Consider the following 23,209-nt stretch of genomic DNA (forward strand, 5'->3'; position numbering starts at 1 on the left):
AACGGGAGGTGCCGGCAGCTGCACTGGTCTCTGGGCCCGTGCTGGGCTGTTCTATCTGGGGCGGTACTGGTGGACCCCAGCAGGGGCAGTAATGGGAGTTTGACACACATGGATCATGGCTGGGAGCTGGATAGGATTTCTCTGGGGGGAAGTTGGAGCCAGATGGTGGCCAACAAAGGCCTCCCGCACCAGACCCCCCATACCCCTTTCCTGAGCACCTCCCCGAGGCTCCTTAAAGCTCCCAGTGGCCTTGCATGGGCTGGCACTATTTCTTAGGGAGTGATGGGAATGGAAAGTTAAGTATTCATACCAACCCTCTAGAGTCAGCTCTTCCCACCTCCCAAGAAGTAATTACATTTTCAGTGGGAACATTGACAACTCAGAAATCAGCACAACGACAGATAAGGGCTTGATCTATTGGTCCCTGAGTTGATTTTTCTAAACTTAGGAAAGTGGTGGAGAAAACATTGATAGTGTATCTTATACTCAAAAGTGGATTGAATATTTTTTTTTCTGAGAGCTGGTTGTTAAATGTTTACCAACCCACTCCTGCCCCCACCTTAATTAAAACTGTCTACTGGTGGTAGGGGAGTAGGCCATGGCTTTCAAAAGAAAACAGAGTCCCTGGCCTGGAGAGCTCAGGGACGCAACTTAGGAGGAAGCGATGACTCAAAGGGAGCCGTTGAGGAACCGATTAGCCCGCTCTGCTTTTGACCTGGCAGCCTTTCAATAGAAGCCAACAGAGCCCCAGTGGATGGGGTGGGCTGGCTTCCATGGAGTCTTCCCCGATTCCTTTTCAGGGGGAAGTGATTTCTTCCTCCTTGGCCTGCAGAGCCCTTTGCACTCGGGCATTTATCTGATAGCTGTTAATACAGGAGCACATCTCCTTGTTCCTACTGCACAGCCACGTCCATAAGACCAGGGCCCCCCAAGCCAAAGAGGCCCAAACTGAGCCCTCGCCTCTCCGGCTCCTGCTGCCCTCCCTGCTCTGCCTGTAGCATCTCCCCTCTCCTGGTCCCCGGGGAGGCACGTGGCGCCATCTTTGATCCTTCCCGGGCTTCGAATCTGCTTTACCTGGCCACGTCCACGTGGGAGCCCAGCAGAACTTTCTCCTCTGTTACCGGCCCAATGCAAGCTCTCATTTCTACCTGCCTGAAGTATTGTAAGAGCTTCCTTATGTAGGGCTTCCTATCTGCAACTGCTCAAGCAAGAGAGGCAACATGGACTACTGAGGAGGCCCCGGAGCGGGGCTTAGGAGGGCCTGAGGTCAAAGCACCTTTAGTCACCACCAGCTGGGGGGTCCTGCTCGGGTCCTTTCCCCTATGTGTGCCTCCTAAGATCCCTGCCAGCTCCAAGTCTGTGATCTGTGCTCTACCAACAAGCATTTATTAAATGGCTTTTATTTATTAAAAGGCTAACATGGGGTAGGGGTGGGGGGGCAAAAAAAAGTCCAAATAATCCCTGCCCTCAAGGAGCTTATATTCTAATGTGTGTATGTGTGTATATAAATTAGTATATTTAAGATACAAATGGATACAAAATAGCTTTAGAGAATCTGGGAACATTAGAAAAGATGTCCTTGAACCTTCCTAAGTGACTAAGGGCTATCCAGAACTTTGTGCGCGCACGCACGCACACACACACACACACACACACACACACACACACACACACTTGTGGTTGATCTTCTGAGGCTAAATCTGAAATCTGAGCCATCCTTCAGGCTGCTGCTGCCCCTTCTGACCTTTCCCTTCTCCTCCCAAATTTCCAAGGCTCCACTGAGCTCACGGAGTGAAACTCAAACTTCTTTTCCAGGCACACACACGGCGCTTAATAAATGTTTGTTCCATCACGGTGCATTGGTATTCAAGGCCCTGTATTATCTTAGCCCACCCTTCCCTTCCAGTCTGATCTTGTAGTGTTTCCCTCTCTCCAGCCAGGTCTCACTTGGCCCTTCTCTGCAGCATCTCGGCCGTTCCATAGGCCTGAAAGCCTTCCCTTTGCCTGTTTCCATGTTACTGCCCAGCCTTTAAGTCCAACTCAAAAGCTCTCGCCCATGAAGCCTCCTGTGCCCGCTGGGTCAGTCAGTGCGGGGGACTCTCGCCTCCGAAACACGCTCAGTCATTTCCCTTCTGCCTCAGAACCTCTGCTCACTCTGGAAAATTTGGTCTCTGGTCCATCATTTAGGAATAAGTTCTCAAACCGCTCTCTAGTTTAGAAGGTTTGGCCTTTGAAAACAGGGATTATTTCAATCTTTGTCTTCATATCCATGCCTCCCATCCAGGGCCTGACACAGTCAGTGCTTAATAAATGCTTGGTTAATAGATTGGTTCAAGGTTCAAGGGTGGGATTATGGGCAGATCTCACAAATGCGAGCAATCTTCTGAAGCTGTTTGTATATTTGTCTGTATAGCTAGAACACCAATGTTTTATTCACATATGTGCAAACATGTGTGTTTACATGTGTGTGTGTATTTATACATGCATTTAGTCACTTTTACAAGAACATCAATGTAGGGCGCTCCCAGAGACAACACATTGTATTAGTATGTATCGCCTCTTGCTCTCTGGTTTCTCATTTGGGATACTTCCACTGAGAAGATAAAAGCCTTAGCTCAAGTTAGAATCCATCAACAAGCAACTGTCAAGTCCTACTCCGTGTCAATTTTTAATATAATTAATAAATTATTATTTAATTTGCATTATTAAATTCATTTATGCATTATTAATGCATAATTCACATTAGTAAATTGTATTAATAATTGCAATATCAGTTGCATTTATTAAGTTTCTACTATATTGTAGGGATACAAAGGCTCTTCGTACAGACCAGAGCACATAATAGGTGCTTAATAGTATCCCCTGCCATCAAGGATCCAATCAGAAGGGGCCAGAGGTAGGACTCAGGCTCAGATCGTTACCTTCTCTACTGCATTGCTTCTTGGACAAAGTAGGGCTTAATACATGTTTAATGCATGTGGGATAGCCCCTCATTTTTACAGATAAAGAAACTGAGGCTCAGACCTCCTAGAGTCAAAGATTCAGTGATAGTGTCTTAGGCCATGGTCCAATTCAGTGGACTTTTCATCACTTTAATTCACTGTTTTTAATATCAGACTGTGAATGATTCTGTAACTAATGATTTCAGAAAATCAGGCAGATTTCAGAAAAACCTGGAAAGACTTATGTGAACTGATGCAAAGTGAAGTGAGCAGAACTAGAAGCATATTATACAGAGTAACGGCAATCCTGGGCGATAAGCAACTCTGAATGACTTATTTACTCTGAGAATCCCTCCCAGAGAGGCCCCTCACACAAGACCCTCCACCTCTTGGCTTCTGGCCTTTCCCTGGCTGTCCCCAAGCCCAGAATGCTCTCCCTCCTTACTTCTGTGTCCTGCTTTCCCCGGCTTCCTTCAAAGCCTAGCCACAATCCCCCTTCTGCAAGAAGCCTTTCCCAGTCCTCCTTAGGTTGGTGCCTTTTCCCCAAATAATTTCCAGTTTGTCCTGTCTATACCATGTCTATGTGGGGTCATGTGCATGGAGCAGCCTCCAGGAGACAGTGGGTTCCCTGAAAGCAAGGACTTCTTTCTTTACATCCTCAGGGCTTCATGCAGTGCTTGGCCCAGGGTCTATGCTTAATGACTAAGGGCATAATCATCATTGCCAATGAGAAAGGGAAAGACCCCAGAGACTGGCATGATGATGATGATGATGGACAGACAGGCATTCTATATAGTTTTAAGGTATTCTGCCCCGTGCAGGGCCGGAAGGAAGCCCCAGCACACACAGGTTCTCCCTGACTGGTTTCAGTTCCATCATGTGGAAGCTAGGGGGAAAACCAACCTGGCCACGAGTCACTGAGGGGCTGGTACCGCGTGATGATTAAGAACCATGCTGACTGGTCGGGGGCTGGAAGAACTGAGCCAGAACTCGGTGGGTTTACAGGAGAGACTCCTTCTCTCTCCCTCTCTTCCCCCTCAGGGCACCAGGAAGCAGGGCAGTAGCCATATCTCCTACCTGATCACAGTGTGATCCACCTCGGTCTCTCTGTGTTTACTATTTCCTGATTTTAGGATTCCAGGATGGAAGTGTCCAGTTGACCTTGTGAGTCTGGGAAGTCCAGAGATCCTATCTGAGGTCCCATTGATGTTCAGAGCTGAAAGGCAACAGTAGCAGTGGCCAGGGGGCAGAGGGACAGGTGACAGTAATGGCTGCAGATGGACGTTGAAAGGGAATCATCCAACGACAGGGACAGCTCGGGGGGATGCCTTCCCCCCTGAGGGAGACACGTGCTGGCTGTGGGCATGGGAAGGGGACCGTGGAGCCCAACAGGAAGGGAAACCTGGGAGAACTTCGTAAAGACTCTACGAGGGGAGAAAAAGCCACAGGGTCAGAAACGGGAGGCACCTCGGTTACATCTCCTCCTCCCTGCCATTCTATTCTGCATCTGAACCCACTTTCCCCAGGGACCTTGTGCTTATTCATTCTGTACCAAAGGGATGTTTTATACCAATCACTCATCTTACACTTGCTGTATAGATACTTTTATTAAAGTTAATATGTAATTGTTATTGGGAACACACCAGTGGGAGCTCCTTAACAAGGACTTTTGTCCCCTAGGACCTTGTAGCAGCAGCTTCCAAAACTGCTATGGGTTCAGGGATAGTCTGTTAGAGTCATCCTGGATAGAGGGAGCACTATACAAAGTGATTTGGAGAGCCATCCCAATAGAGGGAGCACTATACAAAGCGATTTAGCAGGGTCGTCCCCTGGTAGAAGGAGCACTATACAAAGCGATTTACAGATGTTGTCTCATTGGACTCTTATAAGACTTGTAGTTTGAGGTTGTGTAGTAAATGCTGAATTTGGAGTCACTGGGTCTGAGTGCAAACCCTGTTCCTGCCACTTATTCCCTGCTTTACTTTGGGCAAATCACTCCATCTCTTTAGGAGTTCTTTCCTCACCTGTCTAAGGAGAGGGTCGGACTATAAGATTTCTGAGGTTCTTTTCCACTGTAGAAATATGATCATATTAACAATTCTGTCACTAATAACTGTGAAAAGCAATCTGCTGGAAATCATTTTAATGTTATGGATTCTTAACGATCACTGAAGAAGAGAAACGTATCAGAGATGGACGAAGGACCATCCTTGGAGTAAGGAAAACCTGAGTTCAAGGCCTGACACTGAAGAGCCGTGTGAGCAGGGGCAAGTGACTTAGGCTTTGAATGCCCCCGATGGCTCTCAGAGAGTATAGATGAGTGGCCAGTATACATTAGTGTAAGAAGTTTCTACAGTGGGAATTCTGCCATGTGGATGAAGTCACTGTTCTGGACCAAAACCCAGCTATCAAGGAAAGAAAAGGAGCTTTCCTCGGAATGGAACTAGAATAGAATTGAGTGATTGTTGGGGAGGTCCCAGGACTCTAGAACGAGAGACAGTAGGCCATGGTCGCCCAGTGATTTCTCAGGGCCCTTGACAACCTTCCCAAGATGGGCCCCTTTTCTTTTTCCCTTTTCCCATTCTTTTTTCCTATTTGTTTTGTCTCCTTTGTGATTTCTCAGGATGTGATACCAATGACCCCGTGCCCTTTGGTCAGCCTGGGACCCAAGACAAAGAGGTTGGTGACCTTCTTCCCTCCATCTCCTTCTCCTTCCTCCCTGCTTTCTCTCCTTGTCTTTTCCCTTCAGTCCCTCTCTTTTCCTTCTCTCTTCTCAAATCAATTCAACAAATATTAAGTGCCTACTGTGTGCCCAGTACTGGACACTGGGAATATAAAGAAAAATGGAACAGTCTCTGCCCTTAAGATTACAGTCTTTCACGGGCTGTGCCTTAGGTTGGCATTTGTGGCCCTACCAATGTTGGTAATGGAGGATAAAGAAGTAATTAAATAGTTCGGCACCTCCCCGATGACACGATATAAAAATGAAATCTATTCTCAATTGGAGTTCAGTTTTAGAAGCACCGAAGGAGGAAGATGTTGCTGCCCAACTGTATTATTAGGCATATGGAGGGACAGATCTTGGTTTTACCCACAAGGACTGATGGGAAATGGAGCTCCCCCTTCCCACCCAAGGGCCGGGGGCCGCAGAAGGAGGCCCACCTTCTCAGCCATGGCCAGGGGTTCATCTGTTTACCTGAACTGTATCTTTTTGGTGGTTGTTATTAGGGAGGCCTCTTGGCGGGACAGGGGAAGATGGCCTGTTCAGAAATGACAGAGATAACAGAGATTTCATAAAATATTTATTTTAAAAACTGGCATATTGATGTATACGACTGTGAGACCCACTGGCCTATTAGACTGGAAACTGCATGAAGTCGGGGACTCCATTTTATCTAAGTTTTGTGCTCCTCTCGGTGCCCCCCACCAGCTGTGTCCCTCACTCCGTGCTGTGCACATTGGAATAAATGCTGGTGGAACAGAATGAAAACAACTTAGCTTGGGAGAGAGATTTTTTCCTCTTACAAGTCTGGCCCAAAGGCCCCGTGTTACTTGGGTGGGGGCCATTTCTGGCTTTTGGAACTTTGCTAAAACAAAAGTAACCATCGTGGCTAAGACAGAGCAAGCCACACGATGGGGGCAGCCGGCAAGAAAAGGGGCTCCTTGCTTTGTAATTCACAAAGGGCCAGGGACCTTCAAGATGGGTTTCCTCTTGGGGGCAGAATGCAAACATTGGGACTTCAGTGGATTTAAGCCTTTGGATAGAGAAGTGGCAAGGCCAGAGGTTAGAGGGGAAGTCCAGGAAGACATAGAGCAGTGGGTCCCAGGTCCGGATTCTGCAGGGCTCACCCAGTGCCCCGGACCTTAGGAGCTTGCTGGAGGAGCATGCACGGGTCACAAGGTGCTGGGGGAAGGCGTGGAGAGAGACAGTCCCTGTCTGGGGGGGTCATGTTGGGGCTGGGAGAGTCTCCCCCCAGATTCCCACCTGGCAGCAGGGAGTCCCGCTCCCTCATCTTGTGAGCCCACTAGGCCTGTAGTGAATGACCTGGTCAGAGTCGGGACTCCCGGCCTCAGACTCCACACTCCCCTGTTCTTTTCTGCCCCCTGGGCCCTGGGGAGGGGGGGGGGTGAGCGCAGGGCCGGGGTCAGGGTCCAAGCCAGCAGCTAAGCTTGTGGGAAGGGGCATGGTACCTCCGGGCAGCTTGCAGGGGGGTGGTTCTTGGCTGGCCCTCTACTGCTCTGCGCGCTCAGGCCTTTTGCCGGCACCATCATCTTTCCATTTTAGGGGCGACATGCCAGGGAACTAACTGGTCCAGAGGGGAAGTGACATCACGCAGGCCTGGCTCTCCCAGCTGCAGAGAACTCTGAGGGGGAGGGAAGGAGAGGCTGTGATCCACGGCCCATGTCACAATATCAGGGACTGGCCAAGAGAAGCCGGGGCCGGGCTGACGTCACTGGGCACTCTGCCGGCCTCCCCAAAGGGACCGCTTCTGGCTTGGAGGATGGTGTGCTCCACAAAAGGACTCCCATTGTAAGAGAGAGCAGCATTAAGCCAGGTCCAGCCTCCGGGGGGTCCAATCTGGAGGGGTCGGTCCATTTATACCTCATCCCTCCACCCGTACCCCATCACAGTCAGTCACCCTGTGATTTCTGCTCTGCTCCCCCAACAGCTCAGGAAACATCCCCTTCTCTCAGCTGCTACAGCCCATCACCCTAGAGCCCCCCAGACTCCTCTTAGAACACAAGCCTGGCCTTCACCCCCTCTGGAAGCTTCAGTGGCTCCCTATTTCTTCTGGGTGCTACACGGCCTTTTGTAATCTGGCCCCAGCCTAATGTTGGGGTAAGCTTGCTGTCAGTCCATGTCAAAGACAGATTGAATTTAGAACTCCTTTGTCCCCAGGGCCTGGAAGCCCCTGCTTCCTCCCCACTGCCTCTTAGGCACTGAGCCACTTCCTGGGGGAAGCCTTTCCTCGCCCCCCCAAGCCTTTGTGTACCCCTCACTTTTATATGGGTGGGACCCCCTCAGGGAGTGTGAGGTGGTTGAGAGCAGACTGTCTTTCCTTTGACCTTGGAGCCCCAGCATGGGCTGGGGAGGGGCCCAGACCCCTGGCACTCACTCACATGACTGCTGGGGGGGGGGTCTGTGGTTTGGAGGCTTTCTTCCCACAGGAAAGGCCTTGTTCCCTTAATCCAACAAGGGTTTGGAGGAGAGGCCCCTGGAGTCTCAGATCCTTGTGTGTCCTTGTCCTTGAGCTGCAAGGGCCTCTTGAGGGAAGGGGCCAACTGACAGTCACCACGCGTGGCCCTCCCAGGGTCTCATCATGGAGGGTCCATCCTGTGGACCAGGGACCTGCTTCCAGTTTGCTTACTTTGTGTGACAACTAATGAAACACCCAGAGAGCTCGTGCACAACTGGGTGAGTCTGACCAGTCCCATTGAGAGCCCCTTTTGCAGGCAAGGAATAGAAAGTCTCTCTCTCCGTGTCTCTTTCTTTCTCTCTCTCTCTCTCTCTCTCTCTCTCTCTCTCTCTCTCTCTCTCTCTCTCACATTATCTGTCTCTGTCTCTCTGTCTCTCTCTCTGCTTGTTTCTGCCTCTGTCTCTCTCTCATTTTCTTTCTCTCTTCCTTCTCTCTGTCTCTGTTTCTCTCTCTCTTTTGTCTCCGTCCCTAGATGTCTTTCTCTGTGTACCCTTTGCCCCTCGCTGTCTCTTTGCCTCTGGTTCCGTTTCTGTGTCTCCTTCTCCCCATCTACCGTGGAATAGAAATGAACCATTTGGCCCTGAATGCCAGGCAGCCTCCTCAGGCCGGGCCTCTGACAGCGCTCTCCCCGAGAGGAGCTGCCCAAAGTCCAGAGGTCTGGTCCTCAGCTCTGCAGTCTCAGGAACTGGATTTTCTCTGTATCACCTGGAGGTGACAAGGCTGGGGCCCTGCCTCGCACATTCATCAGAGAGATGCCATTTTACTGATGTATGATGGGAATCCCCCCCTGGCAAAGGGGCTGCAGGCTCCTCCCTCCCGATGTGCTCCATCAGGAAGGTGTGTTTGGGAAGAGAAATTATCCGTGGGTGAGAACTGAGGTCCAATCACGAAGAAAAGGGGGAGACACAATTTGAGACTTCATTAAGATGGGCAGTTCCCTGATGCAGAAACCCCTTCCCCCGACACCGATTGGCCCCTTCTGGGCACCCGTGGTCTCAGAGAGCTGTCCAGACGGCCGAGAGCCACACGGTGGCTGTGTATGGGGCTTGAAGGTTGGCTCTGTGGCCTTGTCTGGCCCGCCCTCCTGCCTCGATGGCCCATTGACCCCAGCCCTGGCCAGAGCTTTCCCTGTCTTGATGATGACATCGATGAGAATGTGAGCTCGGTGCCCGTGGGAGAAGGCCAGAGAGAGGTTGGGACATTTAATTACTGCTCCTGTTTTACTTGGAGGATCCTGTGAGATGCTCCCATCAGCAGGGGGGGTGGGGGACCTTCCCCCTGGAGCAGACCCACGAATCCCAAGCCTTGCCTTTTCTGGCTCCACCTGGAACAGGGAATAAGGGACGTCTCCCAATGGCTCTGCAACATGAGCTCACTGGAACCTCCCAGGATCCTCTAGGATAGGAGCCCTGCTGCTGCTTAGCTCTTTTATGAATGAGGAGCTCAAGTGCCTTGCCCTGATTACGCTCAGTGTCCAGGGGAAGCTGGGAATTTGAGTCTTTCAGATGGCAAGTTCTAGCACGGGGCTCTTAGTGACTTAGGCCATGGTAAATGCTCAGCATGTCACATCGGGCTCCCTTATTCTCTGCAAACCCTTTTTACTCAGTAGGAAATATGTCGATTATTCAATCCACCAACAAACGCTCACCTCGCTGCGTGAGCCGGTCCTGGGCTGGGCTTTGGGGCTGCAGAAACAACCTGTGGGCTCGCAGAGCTTGCAGCTTAGCTGGGGAAGGGAGCAGAGGAGCATACACTAAAAAGTCCAGGATAGTTGGGGAGGAAGGGGAGGAAGGCCTTAGAGACTCGGCAGGAAAGGAAGGCAAAGGCTGGCTGGAGAAAGAATCAGAAGGAGGGGTGGGGGACGGCCCGGGGGGAGGCACAGAGCCTGAGGAACAGTGGGAAGGCCGCTTTGGTGGGCTTTGAGGCTGGGTGGAGCCATGTCTTGAAAGGCTCTAAACGCCACATGCAGGAATCGGTGTTTGATCTTAAAAATAATAGGGAGCTGGTGAAGTTTATTGAGGAAGGAAAGGACATTGACATGCTAAAACTGCTTTAAAGGCGGGGTCCAGGCTGTCTCCCCGAGCATCTCAAGTTGGGGACCCAGGTTAGGGGCCTATTGAAGGAATCTATGTGAAGGTAGAATGATGCTAGAGGGTGCACAAAGAGCACTGGCCCTGGAGTCAGGAAAACGAGTTCAAATCCCATTTCAGATGCTAACTGTGAAACCTTGGGCAAGCGGCTTTATCTCTGCTGCCTCGGTTTCCTCATCTGTAGGTTTAGCAGCTGTGTGTACCCCATCACCTAGCAGTCTAGCCAGACATGGATGGTCAGTACATTGAAGAAAGAGTGTGGCTCCACAATGATCTTGATGGGCACATTAGGTTGAACCTAAAATATATATATAACGTATTAGAATACATGATAAATTTTACATTTGAATTTTAAAAATGACTTTACAAGTATGAGATGGAGGAGATATGACCAGACAACAATCTATCTGAAAAGGATATGGGGAGTCTTAGTGATCTAAAAACTCCACACTGTGTTTTTTGTTTGTTTTTGTTTTTGCTGAGGCAATTAGGGTTAAGTGACTTGCCCAGCTAAGAAGTATTAAGTGTCCAAGGCCAGATTTGAACTCAGATCCTCCTGATTTCAGGGCTGGTGCTCTACCCACTGAACTACCTAGCTGCCCCACACTGAGTTTTTAACAATAAGACACAGCAAGTACAAAAAAGCAATGCAATCTTGGGTTGTACTAGGAGAGATGTAGTTTCTAGAAATAGGACGGTTTCTAGAAATAGGTCTATCCTGCACCATCAGAACACACGTGGAATATTTTGCTCAATTCTGGATGGAAATTTTTAGGAAACAAATGGATAAGTTGGAAAACATACTGAGAAGAATAAACAAGACAGTGAAGATCATTAAGTTCATGCGATGTGATAATAACCATAATGATGAGTTAGTGGGACGTACTAGAAAGGCTAAGACTTGGTTTAAATCTTCCCTTTGACATATTTCTGCGGTTCCCTCTAAGCCATCCATTTTCTCAGGCAGGTATCTAAGGCTGCACATTGCACAATAATTATTCATCTGCAGAGGTAGAGGGCATTTCTTCACTGGGAATTCCCTATGCTAGTGAAAACATAGGTTTAAAAAAACAGGTGAATGAATAAATAAGAGTATCAATAAATCGGCCTTAGTCTTAAAATTAGCAAATCTCTTTACAAACAGCATATGAGTACCAATTGATGCTAGGGAAGGATAACTTAGAGGGAAAAATGGAGGAGAGGGAAATGATAATTTTATTCAAATAAATAACAGTATTAATAAATCAACCTTAGTCTTACAATTGGCAAATCTCTTTACAAACAGCATATTTGCCATATGAGTACCGATTGATACTAAGAAGTATAACTTAGGGGAAAAAATGGAGAGGGAAATGATAACTTTGTTCAAGCATCTGAAAGGCAGTCAGGAGGATGAAGGATCAGACTTGTTCTGCTTGGTCTTAGTAGGCAGAATGAAGGAAAAATGGGTAAAATTTCAAAGGAACCGATTTAAACTTAATGTCAGGGGAAACAAATCTAACAATGAGCACTGCTCCCAAGTGAAAGGGGCCGTTTTGGGAAGTAATGGCAATGACTTCCTTCATTAGAGATCTTCAAGGCAGAGGCTAGATAGCCACTTTTAAGGTGTCCGCTGAAGTCTCTTCAAACTTTTTAATTATGTGAGTGTTTTATTTTGTTCATTTTAGTTGGATACACGTCCTTTTACTGGTCCTATATATTGCTAGGTACATTAATTCCTGATTATGTGATTGCTTTTCTCATTTTGAAATGTTTCCTTTTGTTGTTTTCTTGTTCTTTATTCAAGAAAATAAGAATTCACTATTTAGTATTCTGAAAATGTTGAAGTAATTCAATGTTTACATTTATTTTGGATCTTGTGGCCAAGGTTGGATTTTCTACATTCAGTATTTTATCATTTGGAAATGATGATATTTTGACCTCTTAATTTATAATTTAATACCTTTAATATCTTTATCCTATCTTACTATAAGTATCATACTAGAATTTCTAGTACTATAACTATACTATAACAAACTAAACTAAACACCCTTAATTAATCCTTTTTTTAGTGGGAATGTTTCTGATATTTCCCTACTGCATATTATGTTGACTTTATTTAAGGGAAATTATAGCTGATAAACTCTTACTTTATCTTATAAGCTCACAGATTTAGAACTGACTTAAGGCCTGAGTCCTGTTCTTTCCTTTACAGGGGAGGAAATTCAGGCCTAGAGAAGTAGAGTCTTGTTCAAGGTTACCCAGACTGCAAGTGATAGAGTTAGAGACTAGACAGATAACAAAGATACTAGGAGTTTCAATTCTTGGAGGCAAAGACGCAAACAAGAGGAACTGCTCTGAATGTGATTCTTAACTAACAAGAAGAACAGGCTGAAAATGGAAGTAATGAGAACCTTTGTAGAGAGGATAACCATTTTGCTGCCCATGAGTTGTGCTGTGAATAGTGGGTTTTTAAAAAGCTCATGGAAATGATAAGTGTAATATGGTCTGTGATGCTGAAAGGAAGAATAGCTCCAGAGGGATGGGGGCTCTCAAATCTGACACTGTAACTGTGAATGGTTTAGAAGATGACATGGTTTAGGGTGATGATGGATTAGGTGATGAGGCAGGTTTAGGACTCTAAAAAATACATGCAAAAGAAATTTAAAATAAATTGTTGCAGACTTTCTTGTCCTGGAACGTTGACTCCAACCATTGAGACAGTTGCAAGTGTAGTCCCATCCCATGAGATACCCAGCAGAGGAAATGTGACTGATGCATTATTTCCCAGATTGCTTTCCTACAAGTGCAGAGGAGAACAAACAGACGCACAACCACATGAGGGAGACTTTTGGAAGGTCCTATCAGGGCAGCCGCACTCTTGCCAAGCTCTCAGCATTCACCTGGGCCTGAACCTTACTCTACAAATAAGTAAATCCTTAAGGAGGTAGCCTGGTACAGAACAAGGAGGGCCAGATTTGGAGCCTGAAAAGGCTCTTGTAGCAAAGCCCAGCTCTGCTTCTCACTACCTGGCTGACTTGGATCAAATTAGTCACTGGACCTAAAACCCTTTGCAACTCCAAATCTGTGACATTCAATTCACCAAGAATCAGCAGAAGGGACCTCCAAGGCCTTCCGGTTTGGCTGAGGCTCACAGCAGTGACTTTTCCAAAGGTCATGTGGGCAGAGAAGCCGGACTTGAATCCAGGCCCTTTCAACCTGCTGGCCGGACTGCTGTCTTGGTAACAATAACAAGCCCATGACCAGCTTGATGGTCAGTCACTTCCCTTTTTCCTTCCAGGGGATCTCAGCTGCACTCTTTCTCCAAAGGTCTATCCCAATAGATGTGATTTAATGTTCTTTGCTTGGCTGTTTTATGACCTATCTTCTTTTTTTCCAAATAGAAGGAGCCATTTAAAGAGATGAGTACAAAGACTTTCTCTCCAGTTTTCCAAACTGCCTTTCTTAGAGCCTGCCTCTGACACAGTAGTCACATAACCTCTTTTTTTTAATCTTATTTTAAAAAATAATTATAACTTTTTATTGACAGAGCCCATGCCTGGGTAATTTTTTACAACATTATCCCTTGCACTCACTTCTGTTCCGACTTTTCCCCTCCCCCCTTGACCCACTCCCCCAGATGGCAAGCAGTCCTATACATGTTAAATGTGTTACAGTATATCCTAGATACAATATATGAGTTACATAACCTTTTAAGGCCCCAGGCATCAATCCAGGACTAAAAGCTGCAAGACAGTTGCTAATTTGCATTGGCAGAAGGAATTTACCTACCAGGAGTTCCCTTCACTCACGAAACCAAGGATCTGATCCCTTAAATAAATGTATGCATCAAAACCAGTCTGATTGGCCCAGAACGAGCAAGGGGACGTGTACATCCAAGTCCGCCGGAGACAATGGTAGGAGACAGGAGGAAGCCCCAGTCTCCTCCTCTTCCTCAGTCTCCCCTGGAACTCCCTGTTCCAGGCTGGCCTAGGCCTGTCACTAAGTTAAAGCTGTTTTCTGAGGGGGGAAGGAGGGTCCAGAGGACATTGACTCTGGGTGTTACACAAGGAAGTTTATGGAAAGGTGCCATGGTCCTTTGTAAATGGCACCAAGAACACTAAAGGCCAAAGTATTCTGAGGGGGGAGGAGTTCTATGTTTCTAACTGATACGACAGCGGGGCATACGCCCATCCAAAGTTCTCGGTGGCCGGGCCTGGTCCAGGTAACGCCGCTCCCCACGGAATGAGCTGTCCCCTTGGAATGCATGCCCTCGTAAGCTAGGGTTAGTCCCAGGGGAGCAGATCAAAGAGCAACAAGCACCTGCCCATACACTGATCCTTGCCCTAATTTTGTCTGCTCATAGTGACTCTGGGAAAATCACTTGACTTCCCTCCATTCTTGGTTTCCTCATTTGAAAAACGCAGAAGAGATTAATCTTGAGCTTCTCTAATGTTCCTTTCCATGGTCAGTCTATGATCCTATAAATCCCTTTTAATTTTCATTTTTTAAAAGTTTGATGCCTTTGGTGTCTATATCAGTCATGTCCTGATACATGCCCCTCCCCCTTTGAATACTTCCCTATAAAAAAGAAAAAGTCATTGACAAAGTGCATCAACAGAGCATGCACCATTACGACCCGTAGACCCCCACCTCTCTCCAGAGAGGAAGGTAATATCTGCTTTTTTGGCTTAAGATGATGATGATCAGGCTGCCTTTCCATGCTGTTTAGATTGATGTAGTTTTGTGCATTTGCTGAGACTAGACTTCCTTTGTGGGACTTTCTCCGACCCTTTCTGAGTTACCTGCCGTTCCTTGCACCCGATGGGCTTCTTCAGGGGCTCGTCCCTTCCTTGGTTGCCTACTTTGCTTCTGTTTGTTCCCCCTCAGAGTGCCGCTCTGAATAGCTTCAATTTTACATAAAATTATACATTTTAATTTTTATTTATAAATATTTATGTGAATTCAAATTTACAGAGCAGGGAAGGGGCTCAGAGAGGGCATGGCTTATCCCAGTCCCACCCTGGGAGTTCCCAGTAGATCTGCCCCTTCCCCAAGTAGGGCCAGAGGGAGCTCGGCCTGTTGGCCCATCCCGGGGAGCAGACTCCCAGCAGGTGCGCTTGTTCAGCCTCCCCAGGATGGGGCAGAGCATCGTTCTGGCTACACCCTCGTTCTCCAGCAGGTGGCACTGAGTCCCCGGGTTTTTTTGACCTGATCTTTCATTCAGTGGGATCCGTATTTCCTTTTTTCCTGCCATTCCTGTAGAATGCTCCCCTCTCTTCTCCCATGATTCTGCCGCCCAAGCATCATTTCCTGAGCTCCCGTGTACACAGCACAGGGCCGGAGGCCAGACCTGCCCGTGATCCAACTCTGGTCCCTGGGCTCCTGCCCTCTAGGGTTTATGGTCGAACAGGGGGCTACAGAATGCGGGAGAGGGGGGGACGTTACTGTGCTCCAAGGGAGAAGAGGGTTACACCTGGAGGGGAGGGGGGATGCAATCAGAGAAGGCCTCAAGGAGGAGATGGCGTTTGAGTTAAACTTTAAAGAACGGCTGGAGGATGATTTCTGAGACGGTTGGAAAGATTTGAACTGATGCAGAGTAAAAGCAGAACCAGGAGATCATTGGACACGGAAACAAGATTATACAGTGATCAATTCTGATGGACGTGGCTCTTCTCAACCGTGAGATGATTCAGGGCTGTTCCAATTGTTCAGTGATGAAGAGACTCAGCTACACGGAGGGAGAGGACTGTGGGAACTGAGGGTGGACCACAACATAGCCTTCTCACTCTTTTTGTTGTTTGCTTGCATGTAATGTTCTTCTCTAAAATATAATATTCTCTGGGAGCAGGTTTCTTGGGGTCTCTGGAGGCAGCTTCTTTTCAGTTCAATAATCATCCCAAATGCAGTCAGGAGTTAAAGTCCAAATCCTTTATTGTCTCCTTCAAAGTCCTATCTCCTTCACTTGGGGCTCGGCTAGTTTTTCTGGAGGCCTTCAGGATCTTGGTTTCAGTGGAGAAGCGAAGGAGGAGAGCCTGCCACCAGTTCTGTCTTCCATAGTTCTGCCCGACTGCTGTCTCTGGCTTCTGAATCTCCTCAACTTACAAAAGTTTGTGTTTTAACCTGCAGCCACAACAGAGGTGGAAGATAGAATGAATCTGTCCCAGCCTCAGAAAACTTCTAGTGGGCTTGTCCTTTCTGGCCCTGACAGCTCCTCCTTATATGTTCCACACTCAATACACACCAATCATATCACCAGGAAACCATTATTTGTTGTAGGATTAAATCGATGCTAAACTAGATTTATCCACTGTCTCCTCAATTCCACTTACTTAGCACCTTGTAAGAATCCTAACACTTGCATTTTCTTATTTTTTTCCCTTTTTGATTGGATTTTTCTTGTGCAGCAAGATAATCGTATAAAACATATATGTTTACCATGTTTAACATATATTGGATCGATCACTTGCCATCCAGGGGAGAGGGTGAGAGCAAAGGAGGCAATTGGAACACAGGTTTTTTGCAAGAGTTTAATGTTGAAAAATTATCCATGCACAAGTTTTGAAAATTAAAAAGCTTTAAAAAAAATTGGCTGGGAATTCAGCATTAAATGGGTAGAGAAAAGGCCTTTTCTTTTATAGGATGCTAGCATTAGAGATGGCAGGGGCCTTAGACGTCATGGAGTTCAATTTATTTAAGATTAGGGTAGTGAAGTCCAGGAGTCTCTTCTGGCCTTGGGGATATCAATCTCTCTGTAGCATCAGCCTTCAAAGACATTTTGTTAATTGCCTGCTGGATGCCTGGCACCCCTTTAGGGGCTAGGAATACAGAAACAGAGTCCTAACTGTCACAGGGCATACCCTCCATTGAAAGATTATCATTACAAATCAAGAGATTTGTCAGTGCAAAGTACCCACAAAGTAACGCATCATTTCAGGAATTGGACCTAGGGAGATCAAGACCGAGCCCACTAGGAAGTGACATTTGGGCTGTGTGTTTTGAAGCAAGCTCTGGATTCTCTGAGAGAGATCAGAAAGAGGGCATTCTGGGGATGGCAGACCTACCTATACAAAGGTGTGAAGATGGGAGATGGAATATAAGGGGAACATAGGCCAGTTTGAATGAAATGGAGAATATGCAAAGAGATGAAGTATAAAACAGGTAGGGCAAATTAAATGGAATCCAAATTGTGAAAGATTCTAAATCCAGGCTGAGGATTCTCTACTTTATTCTATACTTAATAGGGAGCTTCTGAAGATGCATGAGTAAGGGAGTAGGTTTTAGGAATAGTGATTGGGCAATTGTGTAACTGGATAAGGAATTTAGGGCCCTTAGAATATTTAATTTCTATGTCAATTCAAACATTTTCCATTGCATTTTAACATTATGGGTTATATCAGTGTCAAGTGGGGAAGTGTCAGTGAAAGAGAAAAGTTGAGAGAATTGCTGCCAATGAAAATCACTGATTGGGGCATCTCTTTGAAAGGTCAGTGTGTGGGAGAAGAGAAGGGGATGTTCACTCCAAAGGTCGCTTGGCAGCAGAAAGTAGAAAGTGTTCAGCTATAATTAGATTTTCTCACCTACATTCAATACTTGTCAGCTCCTTCCCCTCCCACTTTATAGGACATTAATCTTTTTACAAATATAGCTGCTCACAGTTACCAGAATTCCATAGAACATAAGCTGCTTGAGGGCAGGAGCTGTTCCACTATTGTTTTTGTAGCTAGATCAAGCTCAGTGCTTGGTAATGAGTCATAAAAATTGATTGAATTGAATAAAATTCAATAAAATTGAATAAAATAAAAATTGAAATAAAACAATTGCAGTTGTTTCTGAGCATACTTTGAATCCAGATTGTTGAGTTCAGGCCTTTGACATCTGGGCTGGAAGACCATATGTAGAACATAGGAAAAACCCTCCCCGACTCCTACTTCCTATTGAAATCTCTCCAGCTCCCCGTGAGGAGCTAGGTCGGCAGCAAGCAGCTCATCACTTTTCTCTGTGGGGTTCCATCCACTGGTGTTCCTCCTAAGAGTGGTTGACTGCCTGAGTAGTTTTTACAAAGAGTATTTATTGAGAAGCAGCAAGAATAATAGAAAACATCCTCACAAATGGGGGGTCACTCTTTCCCCTTGCCCAGAACACCCAGGGGCCCTCAGAAGAGTGGCCCCAAATTTAAAATCCCACCCCAGTGAGGTAGATATATAGGGAAGTTTGTGGGGCTTCTGGCCCGGGAAGGCCGCCTTTCACCTTGGTTCAAGTCAGTGAGGAACTGTCCATAGGAAAGTGGCTCCTTATTCAGCTGGGCTGGATGTTTTTAGGGTGCTGCGTCTTGGCAGACGGGTCCATCCATGGTTTGGAGCTAGCAGGCTACTCGGCTGTTTCACTGGCTTCTCCCTGGGTTTGACTGTCATGGCCCCTGGCTCTGGGACTCTGGTTATCCAAGGGATCTCGGCTAGCTTTGATAATTCTCCCAGTTATACCCTTCTCTGGGCACTCAAAAGAACATTTCCCCGAAGTCCAGGGAAGAAGAAACAAAGACTAAGACACATTTATGGAGGTAGTGGTGTGTGTGTGTGTGTGTGTGTGTGTGTGTGTGTGTGTGTGTAGTTTATGCAGCACTCAGTATTCCCAGCACTCTCATCTTTTCTCCCAATTGTTCTCCCAACTCCCAAGGAATAATCAGAGAAGACAGCAAGAGATCTTATCCTCTAACCTTCTGAGAGAACACACTCGTGCTACTGGATACTTTGGATGCTGAAATTAATTTCAACACCACAAATAAAAGGTACCTATGATGTATCCATAATCTGTGCAGTATTTTATTCCTAATAGGATCAACTCACTGATTACCTAAGACTTAACTGTCTTGTATTAAAAATTATACAAAAAGTAAATATATTTTATATGTACTGTTTAACTGACCAAAAAAAAATCTCAAGGTAAATATGACTCAAGCAAATTTAATTGCGTTGATGTTCATTAGTAAATTTCTAGCAAAATACTTTTTAATTTTTTAAAGGTAGATTTTGATTTTTAACAGTCTCAGCATGTGACACATACACCTCTGCTGGGCAGGACGGTGACATGGAACCAGGGAACCAGGTCAGGTCCCCGAAAAGCAATGGTGGGAATGGAAAGAGTCGTGGCTTATTGGGCACACCAGAAATGGTTCAGGATCTCCCCTAGGATCCAGGACCTGCCTCATACTGTGGTGGACACACGCAGTCCTGCTTTTCAGCAGCTCTTCTCCAGAATCATTCAGGAAATCAAATGACTTCAAAGCAGCCACTTGGTCACCACCCAGCCTTACCTGCCATCTTGGGAGACTCCCTCCCCTTTTCTTAGAAGAAAAGACCATCTTAGTGGGATATGCTGGAAAGAACCCTGCATATGGAGTCAGAAGTCTTGGGTTCAAGTTCTGATTCACTGGGTGACTTTGGGCCAAATTGCTTAATTCTTTCGACTTTTGTTCCCTCATCTGGGAATTGGGGTAATCGTGATTAAAAGTTAGCCAGGTCCTGCTCATTTTCACTTTCCAACCCATAGAGTCACCCTGAAGAAAATAATTGCTCCATGTGGGCTCTTAGGACTATTTCCTCATTAATATTAAACTTCCTCCCCTTCTCATTTATGACTCCGTATTTCTTGGTTACAATATGAGCTCCTTTGCTATCCGGAATATCATTTTATAATTTCTAAGCTGGATTGAACTGTTTTGCTTTATTTGCTGGCAGATGGAAGAGGAGAGGACCAGCAGCAGAGCAAGGAATCATGATGCTTTAAGAAGGAATGCATGCCCTGTGGGTGATGATGTTCTAGACTAATACAGCCCTCCCGGACCCCCGGCTCCCCTATGTGTTCCTTCTTTTTATTAGAATGGAAGCTCCCTGAGGCCAGAGACTGTCTCGTTCTGTGGTTTTGCTCCCCCTTCGCACATATTAAGTTCTATGGCAGCTGGGAAGGAGATAGGGCACGGGGCCTGCAGTCAGGAGACCCGAGTTCAGACCTCAGACGTTTCCTAGCTGTGGGACATCGGGCAAGTCATTTAACCGAATTCGCCTCAGCTTCCCCTTCTGTAAAGGAGCCGGAGGAGGACACGGCAAAGGGCTCTAGCATCTCTGCCAGGAAAGCCCGGATGGGCTCAGACCCCACAGAGGGGCAATGGTTCCGGCTGCTGCTGCTGGCCAGTGTAAAGGTGTGATTTCTACAGTGACTGTTTCTTTTAGGTTCCCTACTTTGCAGCTCGGCCCTGGCTGCTGTGTGGGATGCCCCGTTTCCCCCAGAGGCCTTCTCCTCGTGGGAGTCCTGGTGGCACAGAACGGAGCCACAGACCAAGGGGCAGCCCCTAGCTAGTGGCTGGTTGGTTCCTCGGTTTTTATTTTGGGTTGGCCTGTGGCCAGGGCTGAGGGCATCTTCCCGGAGGGGAGGGGGGGAGGGGAGGGGTCCGGCCGGCTGGGGCTCTGGGACCACTTCTCTGAGGCTGTGCCTCTGGGGGTCTCTCGGCCCCCTCTGCCGATGCATCAGGGGAGACAATCCCGCCGGAGGCCCCCTTGACCGCACCACGTTTGTCAGGAGTCAGTTCTTCTGTCTGAGAAGGGAGATGGTGGATGTAACATCTATCTACTTGCCACCTAAGGGGGGGGGGGTTGGAGCACAAGGTTTGCAGGGGTCAGGGTGGAAAAATTACCCATTCCTATGTTTCGAAAATAAAAAGCTTAAAAAAGAGAGAGAAGGGAGAGTGGCCTTGGAGCATCGGGCCGCTAGCGCGGGGACTTCCGGGGCGGCGAGGGAACTCGCGCCCGGGCGGCGGGGCCGCGGGGCCGGGGAGCGAGGCCAGAGCCCGGAGGCGGCGGGGCCAGAGCCCGGAGGCGGCGCGGCCGTGGGGAAATGGGGCCAAGCCGGAGAATCTTTGAGAAGGAGGGGGAGGAGAGGGGGGGGTGTTTTTGCTAAATATTCTCGGGGAAAAGCGGCGCGGGCTGCGCGGCCCCGGACCTGGGAGGAAAGAGCGGCGCGGGCTGCGCGGCCCCGGGCTCGGGAGGCGCCTGGCCCGCGGGGGCGCGGGCTCCGCCAGTCCCGGGGAAGCACCAGCGCGGCCCCCTCCCTGCGAAGGGCGCGGAGCCAGGCCGGCGTGGGCAGAACGGGCACGCCCCGGGGAAGCGCCGCTCGCGGGGCCCGCCGCCGCCGGCTCCTGGCCGGGCAGTGACCAGCGGCTCGGCCGCTGCGGGAGAGCGGGCGCCCGCGGGGGGGCCCTTTCCCGCCTCGCGCGCCGGGCCGGGGCCGCGGGGAGGGTCAGGGGGAGCCCCGCATGACCGGGCCGGAGTCCAGGCTCTGTCCCGGGACCGCGGGCGAATCCCGACCTCAGGGAGCCTCCGTTTCCCCATCTGTAAAAGGGGCTGGAGCGGCGCCTCACGTCCCGCCCGCTTGTCTTGGGAAGCGTTTATTAGGCCCCTTCTGTGTGCCGGCCGGTCCCGAGACAAAAGGGCGCCTCGCTCCCCCCGGGCAGGCCTCCGTGAAGGTACCCCCCCCCCCGCGGGAGAGACGTGCTTCCCTCAGCCAGGGCCCCGGCCCCGAACACCGCCCCCAGGCCGAGGAAGGGGGAAGAGGGGAAGGGGAAACCTGGCCTCCGCCGCCCGCACACCCACGTGACACGGCCCCGAAAGTAGTTCGGCCGCCCTGGCGTATTCCTCCACTTCCCTCCGCCCCTTCGGAAGCCCGAGTCAGCCCACCCGGCCAGCCCCGCCCCCCTGCGGAGCACGCGCACTGTAGGCAGCCGGCCGTCACCAGGCGCGGATCTTCCCCGTGCTCCGGGCCGGGTTTTCCCAGCCGCCTCCAGGGGGCGGAGACTGGACAGGATCTGGGAGAACTAACGTGGAAAGGGAGGCCAGGGGTTATCTACCTTCTCCCCTAGGGGGAAAGGCGGAGGAGGGGCTTCAGCTCGCGCAGTCCTCGGGAAGTGGGGGCGCTTAATCGGGGACACCCGGGGAAAGTGGGGGGCACCGAGGGAGGAAGGGGCTGTTCTCTGCCAAAGTGGAGGGGATTCGGTCCTCACGGCGCGGGAGGGGGACAGCCGGAGGGGAGCCAACTTATAAGGAAGGGGGCGCAGCCTGGGGACACAATGGGGGGCTGTTCTCCGGGGCAAGACTGACACCTTGGCGGCGGCGGCGAGTCTGGGGGGGGATTTCTGGGCAGGTCCTTTCGGAGCCGCCCCCACCCCCGGCAGGGAGTGCATGGGGCGGGGGTCGCAGAGGCTGCGCTAGTAGAACCCCTCCTCCCTTCCTTAGGGTGAGTGGAAGGAGCAGAGAAAGAAAAGAAAAGGGGGGGAAGGGCGCTCCCTGCCCGGTGAGGCCGGTCCCGGCTCCTAAAGGATGTGCGGCCCTCGGAGCTGGACGGCTCGTAAAGCATCCCACAAAAAAGCGGGGCCCGGGGGAGAGAGACCAGGCTCAGGTGCAGAGGGGGGCCCCAGCTGCAGCCCCATGCGGGGGGTCTTTTACCCCTCGCACCCTCCCCCTCCTCCAGCCAGCGGCGACAGCCGATCGTGCGCGCTGGAAGGGTCAGCGAGGATGGCCGGACACCTGGCCGCCCAGGCCCTCTCCCCCGCCCCCCATCTCCTTCCTCTTTCACGGCACTCTCCCCCTCCCCATCATCCTTCCTCTCCTCCCCCATTACGTCTCTCCCCACCTTCTCCCCTCCTCCAAAAGAAGGTCCCCCTCCCCCATATTCTCCCCTAGTTTCGCTCCCTCTCCCCCTCTTTCTCCCGTGGCAGGCGGTGATGTGGCGGAACTCTTTGTACGCAGCGGCGGGATACGACGTGGAGTCGTTTTCGTACAGAGTTGCGCTAGGGGGAAAGGAGGGAGGTGAGGGGCGGAGTTTTGCGCTGCGCTAGCTGACTGCTGCGCCGCCGGAGGCTCGGCCCGACTCGACGTACGGGGGCGGGACTATGGAGCGGGGGCGGGGCTCCGACAGTTTAGGGCCAAGCAGGGCGCAGGCGCGTGGGGGC

The 23,209-nt window shown here is 49.4% G+C and overlaps 1 protein-coding gene across 2 annotated transcripts in view; it reads right to left on the minus strand.

The window, feature by feature from the left end:
- The window catches only part of ATAD1 (ATPase family AAA domain containing 1), a 50,295-nt gene extending 43,020 nt beyond the window's left edge, over positions 1 to 7,275 (minus strand). For both annotated transcript variants that reach the window (XM_031956983.1, XM_031956981.1), the window contains exons 1-3: positions 7,134 to 7,275; positions 6,139 to 6,202; positions 4,020 to 4,158 (exon numbers count right to left, since the gene is read on the minus strand). The gene's annotated coding sequence lies outside the window, so the exon portion shown is untranslated. The remainder of the gene's footprint in view (positions 1 to 4,019; positions 4,159 to 6,138; positions 6,203 to 7,133) is intronic.
- Between the last annotated feature and the right edge of the window lie 15,934 nt (positions 7,276 to 23,209).

This window comes from Sarcophilus harrisii, chromosome 2 (genome assembly GCF_902635505.1).
Source record: "Sarcophilus harrisii chromosome 2, mSarHar1.11, whole genome shotgun sequence".
Classification (NCBI taxonomy): domain Eukaryota; kingdom Metazoa; phylum Chordata; class Mammalia; order Dasyuromorphia; family Dasyuridae; genus Sarcophilus; species Sarcophilus harrisii.